General features: G+C 42.3%; 1 pseudogene; it reads right to left on the reverse strand.

Annotated features, from left to right (window-relative positions):
- Positions 1-4,370: 4,370 nt before the first annotated feature.
- LOC124691488 lies at positions 4,371-5,902 on the reverse strand (annotated as a pseudogene).
- Positions 5,903-11,024: the final 5,122 nt, after the last annotated feature.

The following is an 11,024-nucleotide window of genomic DNA, read 5'->3' on the forward strand; positions in this document are numbered from 1 at the left end:
TGAAGTCATACTCAGACAGAGCACGCTGGTAAGGAAACATAATTAGAAAAAAACAAATATTTAAAGAAAACTTGTAATCAGAACACAAAATTTAGAGCATTGTAATTCAATTTTGTCCCATGGTTGATAGATGCACGAGGGATCACCTTCTCCATGCATGGCCTCAGCCAAGGACTATAATTCAGGAATAGAATATCTTCGGTTTCAGCCCACAGTTCAAAATAGTAACTGTTGACGGTTTAGAATAGATTCAGTTCACAGATTAATTAGCAATAGTTTCAGGCCACAGCTACTTCCGTAAAATGGTTGTTAGAGTACAACAGTTTCAGTCAACAGCTCCAAAAAAAAACCAAATGGGGATTGCCCTAGCCTCTGCATCAATCGATGCACACAACTTACTTTATTACGAAGTCAACAACTCCAATTACCATGATCTAACTACTAACATGAAATGGTTGTTCAAAGGACGCAAATGTGGCACTAGGCAGTTTGTTAGCATTACCGCGGGTACTCTACAAAGATTCTACTGTAAAATGGAATACAAGTGCATCCGGGAACAAACCGAGAACAAGAGTAATTACTAGAACCAAAGCTTTATTATCAACAAGTTACAAACTAACTACAAATGGTGACACCTAATGGTGAGTTAATTACTATCGGGAAATGCAAGTATAAAGTAGTATCGGAAATGCAAGGACTTAGCGGGTTCATTTTAAAAAAAATGTGTGAACTCGTTTTACAAATCATGACAAGTGCAAGCAAGAACCAATAAACCCAATGTTGTGCGAGGTGGTACCTTCTTCGCTCGATAGCCTGCTCGAAGATGTTGTCCATCCGCCGGCAAGTACACCATGATGTGACCAACTCGCTCTTCTTGATCATCCTCCTCGCCACCCTTGCCATCTTGATCATGTCGCTGGGCTCTGCCAAGCACAAATGAACCGGACAAGCAAAACCGAAAAATAAAAGGCAACACCTATTATTAGCTTAAAGAAGCAACATGATGATATATGACAACATCTATTATCCACTCGGATCTTAATTAAAGGCACATGGAACAATCAATGATATGGCAACGCCAGGAAACTTATAAGGAGACACCACAATGTCTACCGGCGCTGAGAGTTCATCATATGATCATAAAATCAGTACTGCACAATGCAAAACATACCAGTTTGTACCAAGCAAGCTGACAAACTGACAATGCTATCAAGTATCAAACCTCTAAAAAGATTCATAAACAAACGAGTTAAGTTTTCCACAAGTTCACCTTGCAATAGTCCCCAATCTAAACGATCGGACTAACACCGAGTCTAAACAAGCAAATAGTATATTCAGTTTTTATAATTTACTCGTAAAATGCAATGATACTTTGTGAAAGAAATTGCATGACACCACCGATTCTTATGTTTCGAAGTCTATATGTTTCATGCATAACTCTTTGTGAAAGAAAAACGAATGTTTCATTATGAAAAGAAAGCAACAATACTGGGAAACAAAGGAGCTAAATAGAAGTTCATTACATCCTATATATTACGTAAATTGAATATACTCCCGCAGATCATATAAAACCCTATATATTTAATAGGACATGACTAAATAAACAAATTTTCCACCTCCAATACGCTAAGTGCAACGCTGAATTAAAACCATAGCTCAATAAAACAAAAGGTCATCACAACTTTCTTCCCCAACCTACTGAAATAATTCCTCCAACAGTCGATGCAAGCTGTTCTTTATGTACTTATCAACCTACTTACCATGAACACAACAACACAAGCAATACATGCGAAGTGGGCGCAAATACTATCAACGTTCAGGTTTTAGCGCAATGTCAGCTACTAGAACTTTGAACCTTGAAAAACTAATCCATAGTTTAGATAATTTCCTACTTTACGTAAGGCATTATAGGAATCTTGTTGCATAAAAAATATGGTTTGACACCATACGTATGGACAGCATCGGGCACTGAAACATTTTGCATCAGCGTCTACTGGTCTTTACCTCAGTGTCATTATAGTCATCATCTTGGTCAGACTCATGACCCAAGCTCATGTGTTGTCATCTTCACTATTACCATTGTTTGCTTCACATGGGTCAAGCTAGGAAACTCTTAACCTGCACAATAGAACAGAATGTTTGAAAGTCAATATTCAGATCGAAATGCAATCAAATTAATTAGGGATGAAGCTGCAAGTGGTACAAGTAACGTAAAAGTGCTTATGTATTCAGGAACATTTTCAGAGGACATCCAATGCATGTGTATAGGCTTTTAGCAAATTAAACGCACCCTCAAGATGAATTGGTAAGAAAACAAAGTGGGAGTGCTAGTGTTCACTACATGTTATAAGCACCATCTACAAATCTAGGGTCCAGTGAATAGATTGGGGATAGTTCATGGACTCACCGTAGCTCAAACACACTGTTATGTACTTGGAGCGTGATGATATGATTATCAATTAGTACTCCAAGTTCAAGGTGCTCTCTCGATCGTGCTGATAGCCGTCGTCACTAATCCTGGTATCCTGGACAAGGTGCATGTCGTACGGATGGTGAAAGCTGACCAGGCCTAGGTTGGAGCATCTTGTACGGATCCGTACCCACGAAGCTTCCATGCGGTACGGTAGATAGTCAAAGATTCTCGGTTGAGTATGTACGCTAGCGTCCAAGTGCACCGGCCAACACCGTTGACTACACGTGAGTTGTTGCCCTCAATTTCTATGCATGTCATCCATCAAGCGAGTAAATTACATGGAGGTACAAGTCAAGTTGTTGATGGCAACGTTTTTTCCTCTGCGGATGGTAGCGTCGTCTATCTTGCACATGAAAACGTATGGTGGTTGCTATGTGGAGAGTTAATATTACAATATTCCGACTACGTGGATCCATGCATGATCTGTAGCCTGAGCTCTAGTTTGGCATTTGGATCAGCTATCTTGCGGCGAGCAACATGATCTCTATACATTTTATTACTCCATGTGTGCCCCAGTTTTGATGTTACATTATCCGTTCCATTTTTTTATCAATGATTTTGATTTATCTAGATATATACATATTTGTACATAGAACTGCAGTTTCAAATATGTATCTTAAAGTTGACACATATTCATTAGAAAAGTTGACATCTTAAATTTGTTAACTTTCAACAAATCATGCCAACATGGAGAATCAAACTGTCTATATTCAACCAAAGCAATAGGCATGTCCTTGATCTATCTCTATCGTTGCGTTAATTCAACCGGGCAACTTTTTCAAGGACAATGACAAGTAAAGATAGTCCAATACGAAGGGAGCGACTTGACTTGCGTGTTAGTGTTCTGTCGTGCGCTACCTTCAGGCTTATGGGCTATGTTTGCTGCTCACGTTACGTTCCTCTAGATTTCAGTTGACTAGAAAGACGTTGTGCTCCCTCTTGTTTGCGTGCAACTTTTCAGACCGTTCATTGTTGTCAAACACAATTAATTTCTTAGACTGCATGGTAAGCTAGTAGTATATGATAGCGACATCTCTTGATTCGATCGCTCCATACTTGACTTGTAGGGTTACGAAATGCAAACGTGCATGCCTTCATGCATCTTCGTACACAAAGTACACAACCGTTTAAACAGTTGACTCTTAAGCTAAGCAAGCCAGCCTCTATCATACACACGTGCAGCAAACGTGCAGTGCTGTATGTGGTTGCTAACTAGCTGCTACTAGCTATAGTCGGTGATATCGTCCAAAGTTTCAACCTCGTTAATTGGTGTCGACTCTTCTCGAGAGATAATTACTCCCTATCACCGACTATAGAATAATCAATTAACGGGGTCCATGGAAGAGTCGACACTAATTAAGGGGTCAAGTAACAGGGGTGATATATTATATGCCGAGTCCACGAGAATGATGTTTTTTTATCTTATCATGCATATGGTATTATCCACTATAAAAACATAGGTTAGTAACATATACAATTAGTGACATATGGAGTAGTCTATGTTAATTCCCGGTATAACCACCATTAATAGTGTGTGTATCCACCTGTTAAAGTTCTATGCAAAATTATTTGTCTTCCATTTGTTTTGTAATTAACTGGGTATCGCTAAAGAGAATGTTCTCAAGGCCACCCGGCTAGTAGATGAAACTATGACAAGAACCATAACAAGTTCAAACAAGTATACAACAAAACAAATATGATGGAGACACAAGGTTTAGGCACGATACATATGCTCATATTGATCTATTATAACATAATACAAGCCCCCATATAGGAGACAATAACCTCCTCTAAGACAGTTTTGGTAACTATGTGTGCACCCATGGTACCAATGTATACGTACGAAGTTCACATAACTATGTGTGCACCTATGGTACCAATGTAAATAAATCTACTCTTACACATGTAGGGGTGTGATATTAGGTGGGGAAGTGGCAGGTCCGGCCAAGATCGTGTTGCGTCTACCACGCTCAGAGGTGCTGTTCTCGGCGAACTTGAGGCTGGCGTCATGGAGTCCCTTGCTCTTCTCCTCATCTGTCCACTCACCGACATAGTAGCCCTCCTCAGTGGCGACGGGGCTAGGAGGGAGGAGCATTGAGCCCCATTGCGGAAAGTGCACAAGCACGATGGGGAGAGTGCACACAATGACCATGATTCCCATGTACTGGAGCCCTTTGCCGGTGGAGTATTGTGATGACGTGAAGAAGAGAAACCGTGTAAGACCGCCACCCACGTTACCACCGGCACCGCTCATGCCGGAGATGAGGCCAAGTGAGCGTCGTGAGACGAAGGGAATGACACCATAGACGGCCCCACATGCGGCCTCAATGCAAATGGAGTACATGACCATGCATGCAATGGATGTCGGGAGGGAGGATGCACGACCGAGACAGATGCAGAAGGCACCACCGGCAGTCTGGAGGATCCAAATGTTCCAAAGTCTTGCTCGCATGCCAAAGTAACGGGCACCAAGGTCGGAGAGGTAGCCACCCATTGGACGCGCGAAGATATTGGCCAAGCCGAAGCATGCCGCGATGGTGCCAGCGGCCCGGAGGTCGAGAGGGAAGCTGTCGTAGTAGTACTCGGCGATTACGTTGTTGGTGGTGAGCTCGACACCCATGCAGTAGCCATAGATGAAGACGAAGATCCATGTGCGGTAGTTGGTTACCGCGCCACGGAAAACTTTGGAAAACTTGTCTTTATTCATGTCACCATTTTTCTGTAGAATCCCGAGGTTGCCATCGGGAAGGTCTTGTCCCATGGTGAGCACGAGCAAGCCCATCACCACCAACATCATTCCTGGCACGAAATAGGCGAGGCGCCACGATGTGAACTCCGTCGCACCACATGCCAAGATGGCATCAAAGACGAGAGGCATGATGAGCTGTGTGGCGCCGCCACCCATATCACCCCACCCTGCTGTCAAGCCGCCGACCGTCCCAATAATCTTGCTATTGAACATAGTACTCACCCAGTACTGGCACGATACAAAGGTAGCGAGCGAGACACCGATGAGGAAACGGATGGTGATGTATCCGGCGGGATCTGTCGATGATGGACATGCGAGAATACCGCTGGCGCGGAGAGCATGACCAGGAATGCGCAACCGTAGCGTGGACCGAGGAGGTCGCACACAGCACCCATGGCCAGCCTAGAGAAGATGGCGCCCGAGACGGAAGCGACTCCAGCGTTGCCGATGTCGGCCTTGGTGAGGTTGAGGTTGTCGCGGATGATTGGGATGAGCGGCGCGGCCGCAAACGTGGAGACGACACACGTGAAGAAGGACATCCACCCGAGGTGGAAGGCCCGCATGTGAGGGTTGCCAAAGGAGAAGATCTTGATGGACTTGGCCTTGTGCTCAGAGTCCACCGGCAGCGAGAACTGGGGTGGCGCTGCCGTGGCGCCCGTGGCACCGACCTCCATCTCCATGTCCTCTTATCCTTAGGCTGCCACAAGATGACTCCTTCTTTTGCTTGGTTGCACCTTGGAGCTCTGTGAGCTGCGTTGTGGACTAAGAGTTAGGCAAGAGGATCTAAGTCTTAAGAGTGGAGGTTGCAATGGTATGGGCTTGTGCTCGAGAGACTACAAGGAGACATGTATTTATAGAGGAACAACTGCAGGTTGGCATCCCTTGGTTTCATTTTGTCCAGATGGTTTCGATTAATATTTCATGCATATTCCTTGATCTGCTAAAATTAATGCACATACCATTAGTTAATTATATGCTTTACGGTCTTATGTGTTTCTTAATTAACGTTGTCCAAGTCCAGCTAATGAATAACAGTGATCGTACATGTCTCCCGTTGAACTTATCTCAGGGTTGCCAAACTGCTTATATGGAGTAATATATTTGTTTGTTTTTGAATGTAGGGCAATAAATGTTGTAAGATTCATATCGGAAAAAAAAAATGTTGCAAGAGTACAGTACCATGCAAGAGAGTTGACATTGTAGGGTTTATTCGATCTGACTGCAAAACTTGCAGGTTGAGATATTGCTAAAACATACTTTCATCGTACATCTAGGAGTATAGAGAGCTAATTAATCAAAGTTCATATGTTCATTCGTCCTGTAGCTTCTGTGATTCTGAATCAGAAGAGGCAAACTAACTAGTACTACTCACAAACTAAGAGAGTGTACACAATAGGGTAGCCCATGAACTACTCTATGTCAAATGGGATTGAGACCAGAGCAGCGCTAAGTTTGGACTCTCCATGCTACTCCAGGCGTTGGCGATCTTATGACTGAAGATTGTAATACCCTGTTACCTTGATTAATGAAAACTCTCTTTACCCCTCAAAAAAAAATTGCAAGTAATTGCAGTTGATTTATTACTGTCAGCTTAGTGCAGTTGATTTTGTAGTACAGTACAAGAGTTGCAATCCAAACTTGCTACCCCTACGACCAGTACGGGCAAAACCGCGCGATAGATAGAAGAGTTGACCCTTCATGCTCAAACATTAGCCATCGTACGGATCATATGGTACGGTGGCTGCCTCGTCATCAATCGAACTCGATCCATTAATTAATTTTGCATCGATCTATTGAGATCTATCTAGAGATCAGCAAGAGTTCTATTAATCTCGTCTAAACTTCATTAGTAAACAGAAGCTGTTAACAAAACCCTCAAAAGAAAGTAAACAGAAGCTGTTACGAATCACTGACAACAGTTCAATTAGTTGGTAGGTACAATCAGTTGTTACTGTATTAGTCAGCACGACGTGTATGCAAGTCGTGTTATGGAAATAACAACTCCAAAAGCACATGGATGCGACGTGTCTGCGTCACCCGGTTTGTGATCTAAATTCAATGCTCACTATATATTTTATGATCGATTAATATAAAATACTGCAGCTGTCCCTTGGAACTTATCAGGGCTGCTAACCTACTTATACGAGATAAGCTATATGAATGGTACTGCATATTACTAATTAGTTAAGTGTGATCAAAGAGTTGACACTGTTTAGGATTGATTCGATCTAGCTTCAGAAGTAAGTAACCAGGTTGCAATGTACAAAACGTAGTCCTCCTGCGCTAAGTACAAACCGCACTGATTAAGAATCAACAAGTTGCAAATGCAAGGGCACGGTGTTGGTGCATGCGCTGTCTTACTTCTATCAATTGACATCAATGACTGCCTAGAGACATCACAAACAACAAGTATAGAGTGCTCATTGGCCAAATGAAGTTGAAGTTGCCTTGTTTGTGCTCTCCCTCTCCATAATCTTATTTTTAGCTGGGAAAGTTCCCGAAGGACCCATCTCATTCGAGAGGTGGGCTTACTTTGTCCAGAAAAGTCCAACAAGTTGCTGATATAGCTAACTGGATCTGCAACTTTACAAAAAGAACTAATGACTAGACCAGCAACGCCTGGACGCATGACCTGGGGCGACCAGGAGAAAGGGCCTCCGCATCGGCATCACACCTAGAGGTAGAAGAACAGCCATCCCGTGGCCAAGATAAACAACGATGAAATGGCCAGAACCAAGAATAACATTAGAGTTAAGAGTGTTGTGTTTTGGATCTCAGGCTGCATGGAGCCCATTTTTTGAAGAAAAAAACAAAAAATAGAACTTCAGATTTCAAAAATAAGAATACTAAGTGTAGACAATGTTGTATTGTACCAAAATGTACAATCGCAATTTGAAACAACTTGAATTCTTGACTGCACAAAATGGCAAAATACCAATTTGACCAGTGACAAGATTGAAACTAAGGAGTACTAAAATAGAAGGGAACTGGATTTAGTGGACTGGGTGGTACATCTATGCAAGTGTAACACCCCCACTGTATAAATCTTCACAAGCTTTCACCAGCAAACCCTTGCCGGTGCACCATATTGATTTGAAATATATTCGTACACAATATTTTAGAAATGAATATAACTCCGGTCTAAAAAAAACAACAACATATAGAGAGCACAAACATTCTATAGTTTCACAGTTCAAGCATAATACTTTGCTGATTTGCACAAGTGTAGATACTCAAATTCAAATTCGTCTCTAGATCAGTGGATATTGGACGACCTTTTTAGATTTGATTAATGGACGGAATAGATGAACAATCACAAGCAAAACTATTTCGCTAACCTCAATATGGGGTCTGAAAGAAAATTATACTCCCTCTAATTACTAAGAAGGATCCAGGCTTACTTTTTCATTTTCAAGTTTTAAACTTGTTTAAATCTTGGTCAAACCTAGGATTTAGCCAAGATTCAAATGGGCATAAAAATTCAAAAAAAAATGAAAAACAAAAGCACATAGTCTTCTTATATCATATAGTAAGCATTCAAGTTGATAAACAAGGTCTAGACATATTCAAACCAGAAAAATCATGTATCTACCCCTAACCCTAAAATAGGTGTTGGAGGTTGAGTACGAACTCTATACTAAATCAGTACTAAATCAGCAACACTTATCATCTATCGAAGGAGAGCTGGAGTAATATTTACATAAGCATGAACATCAAAAAACATGTTACATCGATGAGAAATGAAGCCAATGTCATGCGAGCATCTTCCTCTGGAGTACATGTTGAACTTATCCAACTCCTTGCGGGTAGATATCCAACAAAACGCCTGACGGATCGAGAACATGTCAAATATCTTATATATAGTGGCAGATTGTTGATCCCTTATCCATCATAGAGGCAATAAACTTTCTCAGTTTGAAGGTTAATGAACACATGGTGTCCTGCCTTAAAGAGCATCTTCAGTAGATGATGTAGATGTATAATAATCGTTGTTCTTTACACTACATGGGTAAAAAACCAGGTTCAACAGATGATGTAGATGAAAGAAAATGGACCAATTTTTTTTACATCGCTATAATTTTTTGCAGCAGGTAATGCAAATATACATCACATGGGTGATGTATCAAGGCGATGCACATAGAAACGGTCGCACAGGAGCCCCCAACCTAGCTTTGTCATTTCACATTCCCCTCCCCCCCTCCCCGCTGTCAACGGCTGATCCCGGCCATGGAGCCCTCCTACGGCCAGATCGCCCCTTTCGGCCCTTCTACCGCGGCCGCCGTCCAGTTACTGGTGAAATTGAGCATCGCCGCCACCGCCGCAACTCCAAACCCTACCGTCCGCCAGCCAGTCATCGCAGCACCCAAACACTGCGTCGAGCGCATCCATTGTTGCGTTTTCAAAGACGAAGGGGACGAAGGCCGCTCCGAAGCCCAAGGCAGCCGGATCGAAGAGACCAGCGCCAATGGGGCATGTGTCGGTGCCGAACGCGCCCGCCCACCATAGGATGAAGAAGAAGAGCGACGGCTGACATGGAAAGAATCCCGCAAACATTGTTGTCCAATTCATGGTCCCGCCGCCACCGCCGCCTGTCATGGAGGACCCACCGCTCTCGGACACGCCGCCGGCCGGTCACAACTTGCTCGAAAAATTAACTGAAAGGTACAAAAAAAATTCTCTTCTCAATTTGTGCAAAATCAAATGCAATGCCATAGTGATTTACATTATTTTGGTATTTTGTAGCCTTGATGATGAAGTATTTTTGCAAACAATGCATGTTGGAGCGGCTGGCAACATCGTCCAACACACGTCGTCCTAATAGTATGGGAATGTCAACGATGAGGATGATGAGGAGGAGGAGGACGCCATCGCCGATGAGGGGCTAGACGTGTACATAGAGGGGTTTTTGGATGAACCGCCAACTATAGTGTTGTGGAAGACAAGCTTATTTGCACGCCTTGGAAGAAGAGGGTGCTTGATGCAACCGTCGACACAGAACAACCAGGCAATACGTATTGGAATTGCACTTGATGATTTTTTGTGATGGACTTGATGATATGTGTGTGGCTGGCCTTAATTCGTATGTTATTTATCATATATGTTGCAATTATTTCATAGTATTTATCATATTTCATCCAAATGTTTGCGAATCTGAAATTTACATCACCTAAAATATACCATCTATTCTAGCACTTTAAAAGGAAAGGTGATGTATTTTACATCATCTGATTTTTTACAGCAAAAACATGTTATATTAAATCTTGAAAAGAGCCAAAATAAGTGATGTATAATTATCCAGATGATGTATATTGTACATCACCTGCTGGAGATGCTCTAAGGATGTGGACCTAGGCATGTGATTTAAAGCTTCTTAATACTTTCCACAAACTTGGCATGCATTCGCACACACACTCAGATAATGTGCCTTTATATATGAGACCCAAATAAACTCCCGGACCAATGCTTAATAAAACCACAAATAATGCTTGCTCTTACAAATGCTACTCTTAAAATAGAGTGAATCTTATGCGCAGGATAACGCTTTGGAAAAGACTTCCAACATCGATGCTTCTAAAGGCTTTGACATACAACACTCCAATGCTAATGCTACAATGATTACTAATCTGAAGGTTTGGGGAGTTTTGTGCGGAGCACCTGCCCTGTACATGCAGACTCTATCAGCTTCCTTTCCGTAGCGCATCTTGTCAATGTTTTGCACATAGACAAATGGAACCACTCAAAGCTCCTGACCGCAGCTTGTTCTTTTAAAGATTAAAACCTGCTCTCTTGGGAACATGCCAC

Source organism: Lolium rigidum, chromosome 2 (genome assembly GCF_022539505.1).
Source record: "Lolium rigidum isolate FL_2022 chromosome 2, APGP_CSIRO_Lrig_0.1, whole genome shotgun sequence".
Classification (NCBI taxonomy): Eukaryota; Viridiplantae; Streptophyta; class Magnoliopsida; order Poales; family Poaceae; genus Lolium; species Lolium rigidum.